The 13450-nt window shown below is 45.4% G+C and overlaps 1 protein-coding gene across 1 annotated transcript in view; it reads right to left on the reverse strand.

Annotated features, from left to right (window-relative positions):
• LOC139598991 (secretory carrier-associated membrane protein 1-like) overlaps positions 1–13450 on the reverse strand; it is a 98306-nt gene that overhangs the window by 45380 nt on the left and 39476 nt on the right. The gene's annotated exons all lie outside the window — the stretch shown is intronic.

A 13450-nucleotide genomic window follows, 5' to 3' on the forward strand; every position in this document is an offset into this window, starting at 1 on the left:
GGAGCAAAGGATTTTTTCCCACAATGTGCTCATCCACACAATAGAGATTTGGCCTTTTAATCCTTTAGCCCCTACCAAAGTTCTGTCCATCGACTCATTCTTTGCTGTCCAGTGGTGGGGTGTAAGTCCTTAAATCTTGATTGGAGGTCAGATGTTGCCATAGTAATGACATGGAGGTTTTGGTGGTTCGCTCAAATTAGCAATATGAATTAAGCATTTAAATTATAGCTTGTAGAATTGTGTGTCGAATTTTAGCCTTTTACTTAAGAAACCTCTGCCATGGTACAAAGGGCATAGGAAAATGAAACATTTCTGAAGGTTCTTGTGATAAAGAACAAATCCGGGAGAAGACCAAGGAATGCAAGAAACATAGATAAAGAGGCTCCTCTGTCTCCAAGCTCATCAAGACCGACAGATGTACTCAGATAAGCACCAAGGGACCAAAGCGCGTGCACAAAGGAGAAAAGTTCAAAAGTTCAATCGTGAAGACCACAGCCTTTGGCCTCAGAGACCACCAAAGACCCCCGTTCGAACACCACAGCAAACAATGCATGCCCAGAAGGGTGTGGAATCTAATTACCATGCAAGGCGAGGACAGGCAGGGCCAAGGGCTGAATATGCATTGAAAGGTTGTGCAAAGTAATGCATATGGAACATCTTTGTGAATAAAGATGTGGGTCAGACCAGGGCTTGGGGCACAAGTTTTCATGAGAGCTATCTCGCTTGTGCCGAGTACTGACATACATACCCATTTCATAACTACACCAAGTTGTGGAGTCTATTTATTCCGCGTATCGCTTCAGTAATGTTATAAATGATCAATCAAAAGCCAAATTATCAAAAATGCGGAAAGATTTATTTATCTTTTTCTATGACCAAAATACGGTCCTCAAAACCACCACAGCCAAAGAGACAGCGTCGAGCCTGAGATCAGCGCTGGGTGAACCTGGATCTGACCTCTATTGCATTGAATCCCCCCTCGTTCGCGAGAGTCGCTTCTAGCAACAAGGTTTTATACAGTTTATTGTGCCCGAGGTGAAGGAGTCCCAGTTTCTTTTGTAACTCTTCACATTCATAGTTGGTTCTTTCACTGTGCAGAGCTGGACAAAGACCATCTCCTGGTTGATAGCCAGCGTTGATCAAATCCCAGGAAGTTGCGTATTCACATGTATCTTTCTGGCGACTTTGGCTATCTTGATAAATATAATCCACAGGGTGATGATCGCTCTTAGGCGGTTTCCAATGACTCGGTATAACGGTGATCATTGCGGTATAACGGTGATCATTGCGCTGGGTGCGTCTATTCTTGGGCTAAATGCTGATCGTTATCTAGCTGACTCCAGGAATTTTGGAGTTTGAATAGACACCCGCCTCTCAGGCTGCTTGTGGTCAGAGACTCGTTTGGATTTCACAATCTTTATAAAATACATTCTTTTATAGCATGAATTATTTCTAACATATATTACAAGTAACAAGCCGGCCCTCCCACATGACCCAAACCCAGTCCCACCCCCTGATAACAATGCGGGGGGAGGGGGGCAAAACATAACTCTAAGTCTATAAAACTTCTCTTAACATATGTATGTGATATTTGCCTTTTAATTGTGAGAGTCAACTATCACATTACTCATCTATCACATCTGTGTATAATAGTGCAACATTTCAAAATCATCTTTCCGTTTTTCATATCAACTCCTAACAGAATACTGAACTATCAGAGAAGTCTCATTCCTCAAAAATACTTCGTGATTTAAGCTTTTCATCATAAAAAAGGATTACTCATTGTTCTAGGATGAAGACTGTTGGGTTTTAGGAATTTTTCCTTTTGTTTCTTTCTCTCAGGGAATTTTCTCCCATTTTGTTGTCAAGGAACAATAACAACCAGGTATTTAAGAGAGACAAAAGAAGTTGCCACAGCTCAGGGGACGGGTGCAGCTGGCTGCTCTCTCTTTACCTGGGGGTTTCTCTGGGAAGAGCAGAGATACTGCAATATTTGGGCTGGGGGAAAAGGTTGGGTGCATCTCCAAGCTTTCTCCTGCTCTCTAGGTTTCAGGGGAGATAGTGGAGTTGCTGCTAATTGGGAGGGGAATCACCGCAGCTGCCAGAGCGTAGCCCTGTCCTGCTTCTTCTGCCGTGGGTGAGCCTTTGCTCGTGAGAGCAGCCACTGAACTTAGATCTTATTAACACCCTACCTCAGTAAAAAAGGGACTTTCACCATCTGCTCAGGTTACTCAGGGGAAACCCCAGGATCCTGAACCCTTTCCCCCTCCCAGGGAGCCTCTCTCTGTCGTGTTTGGCAGCCGGGCTGCCGCTGCACTGCCCCTGCCGTTCCTCTGCCACTGCTCTGGGTTTGGGGGTTTTTTTTTGCTACACTGTAGGCCCCACACCCCCTGCCTGCCAGGACACCCTATGGCTCCAGCTCCAGCTGCCCAGTTTCTGATACATCTCACCTACCACTCTGAGGTTTTGCTTGTCCCTGCCATTTCAGCTTGCTGTTTCTGAGGTTCCTGCTACAGCTCCTTTCGCTACCCAGAGGGGGCACCGGGATCGATTGCCCCTGGAAGTTTGTAAAGGAAGCCCCTTTTCCATCCATTTCACCGGCACATCTGCCATTACCACATGAGATAACTGAATTCATGCCACAGCGCCCCCTACAGCCGCGAGGGAATCATTGCACCTACCCTGCCCAGCTGGGAACCACCAGCGCCCCTGCCAGCTGTGACCATCCCTACACCAAAGGGAAAAGTGCTTGACAGCTGAGATAAGGCTGTTACTGGGTTTCTGGTTCTGTTTGTTGTTGTTGCCATTGTTGTTGTTTATTTTCCTTGTTATACATACACACACTAGTAGAGAACTGTTATTCCTTTTCCCATATCTTTGCCTGAAAACCCCATAATTTCAAAGTTATAATAATTCGGAGGGAAAGGGGTCATATTTTCCATTCCAAGGGAGAGTCCTGCTTTCCTTAGCAGACACCTGTCTTTCAAACCCAGACAAAGACACACAAAGTCATTTAAAGACTGTCAGTATTGCTATTCCTTATGTTGGAGCATTCTGTGATGAGGACAAAGGTCTCTTGTATGACAACTCCTATAAAAACTAGACAACCATCAAGAGTCTTATCATCTGATTTAAACATGAAATACAAACCCTGTACCAAAGTAATAGCTACTGAACAAAAATGCATTATAAGCTAGAACAATGCTACAAAAGCCCCCCTTTAGCTCTATGGCTAAGGTAACAGTAACTTTGAATGCATAATTGCTAAGAAGCTGCTGTGAGAGACTGGAGGGATTGCTGGCTCAAAACATTTTGGGCATGTGTGTGGGGGAATGTGCAGGTAGGGCCTTGCCCTGGGGAGGCAATGCCCTGCCTTGCATACCCCACCCTCGCAGTGGCTGCCAATCACTGGCACACCCAGAGGCAATGCTCTACACCCTGCCTCTGGAGCCCCTAACCCACCTTCTGAGTGACCAGATGACCAGAATTCCCACCTGGGGGAAGGGCCAGGAAAGTCAAAGGGTACTTAACCAAGAACATGAGGCAAGAATGTCTTGACCCTACCTTTCCTTGGATTTTATATCAGCTGAGACACCACTGGAAACTAGGAGTGGTAGGTATATTTGTTCTTTTTGACATAGTTTCTCTCTTTCTCCTTCTTCTAATTCCCTCTTTGTGGAGTTTTGAGTAACTTAAAATTGGATAGGCTTGGAGTTTGCTAAGTTGAATGGGCTAAGTTAATGCTTTGTGAAATGTTTTGTGTTGATTGAATGCTGCTCTAAACTTTTGCCAAAGTTCTCTGATTTTCTGAAGTCACCACTAAAGGTTTTTTTTGTCTTGACCTCTTGAGAATATCTTGTTGTATTTCTTCTGTGTGTCTAGCTCAGGGTACATAAAAAACCATAAACCTTTTTATTGAGTGAGTTTTGGGGTCTTAGAGCTGCCTGCTAGACTAATAAACAAGATTGCCCACTGTGAAAAACGCCAATCACTTGTTTTAAAATTTTAAAAGTTTAATAAGAATAAAATGGTTATAAAAATAGTAATAAAAACTAGAGCAATAAGAATTTGGACAATCAGAGTTAGGACAATAAAGGACAATAAAAGCAAAGAATTAGCGATGTTCAGATGCTTTCCTAAAAAAAGCATGGCTTGATAACAAAGGATTAACTCTTAAAAGCAATAGCCTGTTGCATATTCATGTATCTCATACATGATGCATAAATTCTTTGCAAACAAAGGGTGTTCTCTGGTTATTGTCAACTTCTTCTCCTTGTGAAAAACGCCAATCACTTGTTTTTAGAATTTTAAAAATTTAATAGTAATAACATGGTTATAAAAATAGTAATATAATTAGAGTAACAAAAATTTGGACAATTAGGATTTAGGACAATATGAGACAATAAAAACAAAGAGTTACGAACGGTCCGGGTACCTTTTTCTGGACAAAATAAGCCCGAAAAAGGACACATGTTAACAGAGGATTAACCCTTAAAAGCAATACCCTGTTGCATATTCATACACCTCATACATGGTGCATAAATTCCATTCAAACACAGGATTCTGTCTGGTCAGTGTCAACTTCTTCCTCTTAATCCTGACAGCATCTTCAGGACTGAGCGAGGCGGGAAGAAGTTTGTTTCTTCTGATAAGAGAGCAATAAATTCTCTTTCTCTGAAAGATTTAGGTGTCCTGTGGCTGCTATCTCGGTGGGAGTCCTCTCTTTAAAAAAAGTATCTTACATACCATAGTTTCTAGTTTAACATTATGTTATAACCTAAAACTATATTTAACACACTACTTAAGAAAATTAATACAGCATAACTTTCTAACATAACACATATAATATCCATTTTAATATTTGCGAAAAGCCAATCATATAATACACATTTTTCACACCCACAGTCTCCAGTAAGGACTCCAGTAGCCCTTCACAGACACCTGTAATAGTATTTAAAGGTGGATTGGCAGGCTAGAAAATATTTGAAAAATGCATTAAGATATACCTATCCTTGAAAGACACTTTGTCCAAATAGCCTACAGTGCTGCTAATGAGTGGAACATGCATGTATGCTTAAGAATAAAGGAACCCATCAGAAATCTCATTAGAGATACATAATGAAAGATGCTAGCCATCAGCATATGTGATAGATGAGATTAATATAACTAACGCATTATGTACAAGATTATCAGGATTCACAATTCTGCTGAAGTTCCACTATATGCTAGCTGGCAACCTATACGCTGTTAGAATTGCTGTCCATGATACACATGCCTAGGTAAGAGCCTGTTGTCATGGTTTAAGCCCATCTGGAAACTAAGTATCACACCGCCACTCACTCAATCTAACCTCCCCCAACGCTCCTCTGGCTGGAGCGGAGAATCAGACAAAAACCTAAACCTCATGGGCAGAGATAAGAGCAGTTTAATAATTAAAAAAAAAAAAAAAAGTATAATAATGATAATACGAGGAATGGAGAGGAAAAGATAAATAAAACCCAAGGAAAACAAGTGATGCAAAACAGTTGCTCACCACCTACTGATCAATGCCCATCCTGTCTCTGAGTAATGATTCGTGGCTTCTGGCCAGTTTCACCCAGTTTATATACTGAGTATGACATTCTATAGAATAGAATATCCATTTGTCCAGGTCAGGTCAGCTGTCCTGGCCATGTTCCCTCAAAGTTTCTTGTGCACCTGCCCACTGGCAGAGCATGATACACTGAAAAATTTAGTGTAAGCACTACTTAGCAACAATCAAAATGTCAGTGTGATATTAACATTATTCTCATACTAAATCCAAACCATAGCTGTACCAGTGTTGGAGGTTAGGATTTTTTCCTTTTTTTTCTTTACCTCAGGGAATTTTCTCACATTTGTTGCCTAAGAGATGATAATGATGATACTTAAGAGAGACAAAAGATGTGGCTGAGAGGAGAAGGAGGGGGAAGAGCACAGCTGGCTGCAGTCTTAGCTCTGAGGCTTTCTCTAGCAAAGTGCAGAGATACTGAGAAATTTTGGCTGGGGGGTGAGGGGCTAGGCTCATCTCTTTGCGCGCACGCATGCTCGCTCTCAGGTCGGAGGGGAGACGGTCGGCTGCGGTTACTGTGGGAAGAATTCGCTGCCACCATGGAGTTCTGTCTTTTACTGCTTCTCCTACCATGAGTGAGGCTTTGCTTGTAAGAGCGTCCATTGCACTGGGACCTTATCAACACCCGATCTCACTGGGAAGGACCCCCACTGTGAGAAATGACCGCTCACTTTAAAAATTTCAAAGGTTTATTAAACCTTAACAAAATACAACAGAGGACTTAATAAGAAAATAGAAGAGCAGCGCTGGTAGCATGAAACTAAACCCCATGTGCTCATCCACAAAATGGCTGCTCCACCTTTTATACCCCTGGGGGGGTTGTATTAGGTAACCCTGGCCCCTCCCAATATCTGCCAGTCAACTCTTCCTTGCCATCCATTGGTGGACACTACTTTCTTGCAACTTGATTGGAGGTCAGGTGTCATCATGCCACGACTTCTAGTAACAAGCCTTCCCTCCTCCCAAATGCTCCATGCAAGGGACACAGGTACACGCCCTCCCTCCACATGTCCCGACTACCAAGTCTGTTCCTTGGCAACCATACAGGGGGGAGAAAGGGGACTATGGGGAGAACAGAGGACTTCCAAACAACAAATCACAATAACATAACTATACATCAAAAAAACCTCTTAATATACGCGTAATATTCATCCCTTAATTGTGAGAGCCAACCACCGCATTACCCATCTATAACACTCACAATCTACTCAGGGGAAAACCTGGGTCCCCGACCCCCTCCCCACTCTGAGTGAGCATCTCCCAGATGTTTGCAGGAGCCCGGCTCCAGGACCCCGGCTTCCACTGCCCAGCCCCTCTGTTTTTCTGCTGCTGCTTTTGGTTCCTCACTACACTTTAACCCAACACCCCCTGCCTGCCCGACCCCCGCGGCTCCTGCTGCGGCTGCAGATTTTCTGCTACATTTTGTCTGCCACCCCAGTTGTGCCTGCCTCTGCTGTTCCAGCCTGCTGGTCTGAGGTGCCTGCTGCTCCGAGGTTCCTACTACAGCACATTCTGCCATCTGGAGGGGCACTGGGATTGATTGCCCCTGAGAGTTTGTAAGGGAAGGCCCTTTTCTATCTCTTCGGCTGACTGAGCCTCCATTACCCACGTGCAGAGAGGCGGCTGAGTTTGTGCCACAGCGCCCTCTGCAGCCACGAGGGAATCATCGCACCTGCCCTGCCCGGCTGGAAGCCACCAGAAGCCACCAGACCCCCTGACAGCTGTGGCCATAACTATACCAGGGGGGAAAGTGCTTGACAGCTGAGAGATGGCTGTTATTGGGTCTCTGGGTTTCTTTTCTGTTTGTTGTTGCTACTGTTGTTATTGTTTATTTTCCTTGTTATACATACATATATATATATATATATATATATATATGTAAAGAACTGTTATTTCTTTTCCCATATATTTGCCTGAAAGCCCTGTAATTTCAAAGTGATAATAATTTGGAGGGAAGGGGGTTCAGTCATAACTTAGCTTAATAGATTCTTGCAACCATGTCAGTGAAATTAAGATGTTTCTAAAAATTTAATGTAGAAAAAATTCACAAGAATGTTATTGATACAGTAGATTAAATTTTTTTTTTTTTGTTTACTGCTGTTACTTTTAACATGCACCCTTAGCATGTGTTATGCTAAGTATACAGCCTATTTTTGTATTTCAATGTTTTGTTTCAGACAGCAAGTTCACTGATGATACAAAACTAGGAGGAGTGGTCAATTCCCCAGTGTGCTGTGCAGCCCTTCAGAAGGACTTTGACAGTTTGGAGAGATGGGCAGAAAAGAACTGTCTGAAATTCAACAAAGGCAAGTGCAGGGTCCTGCACATGGGGAGGAACAAGCCTGGGTACCAGTACAGGGTGGGGGCTGACCTGCTGGAAAGCAGTTCTGTGGAGAAGGACCTGGGGGTCCTAGTGGACAGCAAACTGTCCGTGACCCATGACAGTGTGGCCAAGAAGGCCAACAGAATCCTGGGATGCATTAGGAAGAGCATTGCCAACAGGTCAAGGGAGGTGATCTTGCCCCTCTACTCAGCCCTGGTGAGGCCTAATCTGGAGTGCTGTGTCCATTTCTAGTCTCCTCAGTACAAGAGAGACATGGAGGTCCTCTCTTATGATGAAAGACTGAGGGAACTGGGCCTGTTCAGCCTCGAGAAGGAATGACTGAGAGGGGACCTCATCAATGTCTATAAGTATCTGAAGGGAGGATGTCAAGAGGATGGAGCCAGGCTCTTCTTGGAGGTGCCAACAAATAGGACAAGAGGCAATGAGCAGAAACTGGAACACAGGAAGATCCACCTGAACATGATAAGAAGAACTTCTTTACTGTGCGGGTGACTGAGCACAGGGATAGATTGCCCAGAGAGGTTCTAGTCTCCCTCACGGGAGATATTCAAGAGCCATCTGGATGCAATTCTGTGCCACTTACTCTAGGATGACCCTGCTTGAGGAGGGAGGTCAGACCAGATGGCCCACTGGTCCCTTCCAACCTGACCCATTCTGTGATTCTGTGCTTGGGATTGCCATGACCCAGGTGTAGGAACTTGAACTTTGCTTTGTTGTACTTCATGAGGTTTCCACAGACCCACCTCTCAAGCTTGTCCAGGTCCCTCTGGATGGCATTCCTTCCCTGCAGTGTGTTGATTGCACCACACAGCCTGGTGTAATTAGTGAACTTGTTGAGAGTGCACTCGATCCCACTGTCCATGGCCCTGACAAAGATGTTGAACAGTATCAGCCCCAGCATTGACCCCTGAGGGACACCACTCATCACTGGTGTCCATGCGGACAATGAGCCATTGACCAGAACTCTTAGCATGCGGCCATCCAGCCAGTTCTTTATCTACTGAGTGGTCCATCCATCAAATCCATGTCTCTCCAATTTAGAGACAAGGATGTCATGCAGGACAGCATCAAATGCTTTGCACAAGTCCAGGTAGATGATGTCAGTTGCTTTGCCTATCCACCAATGCTGTAGCCCCATCATAGGCAGCCACCAAATTTGTTAGGCATGATTTGCCCTTAGTGAAGCCATGTTGGTTGCCACCAATTACCTCTTTGTTTTCCATGTGCCTTAGCACAGTCTCCAGGAGATTGTGCTCCATGATCTTACCTGGCACAGAGGTGACACTGACTGGTCTGTAGTTCCCCAGGTCTTCCATTTTCCCCTTTTTAAAATGGGGGTTATATTTCCCATTTTCCAGTTATTGGGAACTTCACCTGACAGTCATGACTTCTCAAGTATGATGAATAGTGGTTTATCAACTTCATCTGCCAGTTCCCTCAGGACCTGTGGATGAATCTCATCAGGTTCCATGGACTTGTGCACATTCAGGTTCCCTAGATGGTCTTGAACCTGATTCTCCAGTTGGCTTATGGTCTTCCTTCTCCCAGTCCCTGCATTTGCCTTTCATGACTTGGGCAGCATGACTGGAGCATTTGCCACTGAAGACTGAGGCATAGAAGTCATTGAGAACCTCAGCCTTCTCTTTATCCAAGGCAGCCAGGCCTCCCGTTTCCTTCTGTAGAGGGCCCACATTACCCCAATTTTTTTTTTTGTTTGCATCATACTTCTAAAAGCTCTTCCTGTTATCCTTGAGATCCCTGGCCAGATTTAATTCTAACTGGGCCTTGGTTTCCCTGAATTTATCCCTAGCTTCCCATACAATTTCCCTGTATTCCTCCCAGGCTACCTGTCCTCATTTCTACCTTCTGAAATCTTTTTTTGCTCTGAGTTTGCTCACAGCAGCTCCTTATTCATCCATGGAGGACTCCTGGCCTTTTTGCCTGATTTCCTCCTTGTTAGAATATGTCACTCCTGAGCCTGGAGGAAGCGATCCTCGAATATCAGCCAGAATTCTTGGGCCCCTCTGCCCTCCAGGGCTCTATCCCATGGGACTCTACTGAGTAGGTCCTTGAAGAAGCCAAAGTCTGCTTTCCCGAAGTCCAAGGCAGTGAGTTTGCTGCGTGCCTGTCCTAGGGTGACGTTATGATGCTTGTATCCCCATTTGTGTGTTCTGTTTATGCTGGATATTATGTTCTGTGCCTTCACGACTGGCTCTGAAGAGCAATTGATTTGTTTTGGTTTTGTTATCAGCCTGCTCCCCCACGGCTGGTGGGACACAGAGATGAGGCAGTACATAGTGCGGCTTTTGCTTTTTGCTTGGCTTTTTGCTTTGCTCTTGTGCTTGCTTCTGCTTTGCTCCTGCTTTGCTCTTTCTTTTTGCTTCTGCTCATTAGTTAGTTTAGCTAAGCAGTCCAAATTTTTCCCTGGACTGTTTTTCCTTTCCCTTTTTTGGATCTACTCGAACCTGCTCCAGACTGGGACCTGGGAAACACCAAGAGTTTGCACCCTGTGGCCTGCAGCAGCTACCCCCAGTGCCGGAGGGACTGATAACAGAGCAACCACTCCCAATAGAGACTTTCTGAATTTGTCATCTTTTTCAGAGCAGTGAAAGAGTGTTGTCATCTGGTATTGTTCATTTTGTGTGCTGGGGGGTGTTTTGCCTGTTAAATAAACAGGTTCTTTCCACTTCTCTCCGAGGAATTCTTCCCGAACTGGTTGGGGGGAGGGGCCATGTGGGTTTGCTTTTTGGAGGGGCCCCCTTTTGGAGGTTTTCTCCCAAGTTTGCCCTAAACCAGGACAGTGCCCTCCTCACTGCCCTGAGGATCTCAAATTCCACCATCTCATGACCACTGCAGACAAGCCTGCCTTGGATCACTATATAGCATGTTGTGATTTGGCACTGGCTGGACACCAGGCACCTATGAAAGCTGCTCACTCACCCCCCTCTGCAACTGGACAGAAAAGAGAAAATTTAATGAAGGGTTCATGAGTTAAGGATTGGGAGAAAACACTCATCAATTACCATCAAGGGCAAAACAGGCTCTTGGAGATATTAAGTGAATTTATTACTAACAGAATCAGAGGAGGATAATGAGAAGTAAAATAAGGCCTTAAAAATACCTCTTTTTCCCCCAACCCCTCCCTCCTTCCCACCCACAGCAAAGGGAGACAGGGCTTTGGTCAGTTTGTCACCTAAGGTTTTCTTCTACTGCTCAGGGAGAGGAGTCGTTCCCTTGCTGCACTGTGGGGGGGTCCCTCCCATGGGAGACAGTTCTCCATTAACCTTTCCGACATGGCGTCAATCTCACACAGGCAGCTGTCCTCCCAAAACTGCTGTGGTGTGGGTCACTTCCACAGGGTGCAGTCCTCTAAGGACAGGCTGCCCCAGCCTGGGAGCAGGGCCCCTTCTCTCCACAGGTCTCCCACTGGTCCACAGCCTCCTCCAGGTATCCACCCACTCCAGCGTGGGCACCTCCCTCATGAGCTGAGTGGATCTCTGCATCCCCTGTGGATCCCATGGGCTGCAGGGGGACAACCTGCTTCACCATGCTCATCACCATGGCCTGCAGAGGAATCTCGGCTCCAGCGCCTGGAGCACCTCCTCCCCTTCCTTCTCCACAGACCTTGGTGTCTCCATGTTGGTTCCCTCACATGTTCTCACCTCTTCCTCTTTTCTAGCTGTTCTATCTGGAATTAAAACTGCTCCCCAAACTTTGTTTTGATTTCTTCTTAAATATGAGTCGTAGGTTGACAAGGAAGTGAGTTTTCTCGGGAAGTTATAGCCAAACCAATCAGTGGTCAGATTTGAATATTGACACCTGGTGTAACCACTGAAGACATGGATACGCCTCTGAGAACACAGGGGGTTAAAAGCAGAGAACTCCCAGAGGAACTTTCTCTTTTTGTTCCAGTGAAGAGTTCAGACCTAACCTGCCCAGCCACAGGCTGGGTGGGGGAGGGGAAGCCATGCGGCCTAGGCTGAGGTAGGCCAGGAGCCCCGGACAGAGAAGGGGGGTGAAGGGAATGGAACCGGGCCGGTCCCTGCAGGACGGAGGGGTGGAGAAACACTGGGATGTCCCAGGCAGCGCCCCCCCCTCCCCCCCCCCCCCCCCCCGCCAAGAGAGAGAGAGCCTGTGCCACCTTGAAATTTGAAATTGTGTGCTGGCAGCACACAGGCAGAGGAGAAAGAGAAGGGGAGAGAAGGTGCCTCGGTGGGAGTCCCGGGCAGCAGAGCCTGAGATTTTAACCCTTTCTTAGACAAAGAAAACTTTGCAAAACACTAATCCTCCTTGATCTGAAAGAGAAGAGAGACAGCCTGGGACCTGAGATGTCAGAAAAAGATGGGAAAGAATCCTAGGTGGGAAGAGATGATGGAGTGGCCTTTGGCTGGACTTTTTCTTGAATAGCCATAGACTGAACCAATTTTCCTGTAACACAGAGACTGTATTTAGGGGGATGCAGTGGTTTGAGCCAAGAGACTACTGCTGTAGTGATTGCCCGTGCAGGAGAGAGAGTGACCTGCAGCAGCGACACCATGTGCAGGAGTGAAGTGAACAGAGAAAGATGAGGAGGGTGTGCTGGTGCCCTCTGTCTTCAGGGAAGATCTCTTCTCAAGACCCTCGGCCCCAGGGGAGGTGAAAATGAGGGGGACTGTTGTCCCAAAATGAGCAACTATTGTTTTTGGTACTTGGCAAAGCATCCTTAAAAGGAGCCCTATAAGCAGTTTTGGTCCATGGACAGTGGTGAGAGCACTGTACATGGAAGGAGGATGTCACGATGGCAGATTTTCTCTGGGTGGTGCCATGTGTGACATGGAAACATAAGAGGTTTCAATTGTGTTTCCTGTGGAAGACTATGGCACAAGAGAGACTCCTCTCTCCCTGGATGAACTGAGAATTGATTATCTGAGAGGTGGTAACTTCACTGAGAATCCAAGGTTTTATCTCACTGTGCTTTGGTGGAAATTGGGTGGGGGGGAGGAGGAATGTTTTGGAAGGCTTTCATTCCGAATTTTGTGTGTTCCTTTTATTTATAGTGTAGGTTAATAAAGTTTTTTTCTTTATTTCTAAGCTTGAGCCTGCTCTGCTCTGTTTCTGGTCTCATCTCACAGCAGCCATTTGAGAAAAACATATTTTCGTGGGTGCACTGGCACTGCACCAGCGCTAACCCATGACAATATGTTATCACAGAGGCATTACCTGTTGCAGTAAGGTAGAAAATTTATAAAAGAAAGGCCTCATAAAATCAGGCTTGCTCTGTTAGATAGATGGCTGGCCTTGTCAAGCTAGCACTTTGTAAGTTCCCATGTGAAAGCAATCCTGTTGTGAGCAGTTCATTAACATAACAATCTATTCCTGGGTGAAAAACAACTAGCACCTGAATAAACATTAAATCTATCCCAGGAGAACCAGTGAAGAAAATATGCAAACAATTGAAGAGTAGAGAGATTTGATAGACAAGTCACATACCTTTTACTAACCAATAAAGTATTTGTCAAGAAAGCTACTTATGAATT

The sequence above is a fragment of the Agelaius tricolor genome, unplaced genomic scaffold, assembly GCF_023055355.1.
Source record: "Agelaius tricolor isolate 1412-34295 unplaced genomic scaffold, bAgeTri1.0.p SCAF_21, whole genome shotgun sequence".
NCBI classification, from domain to species: Eukaryota; Metazoa; Chordata; class Aves; order Passeriformes; family Icteridae; genus Agelaius; species Agelaius tricolor.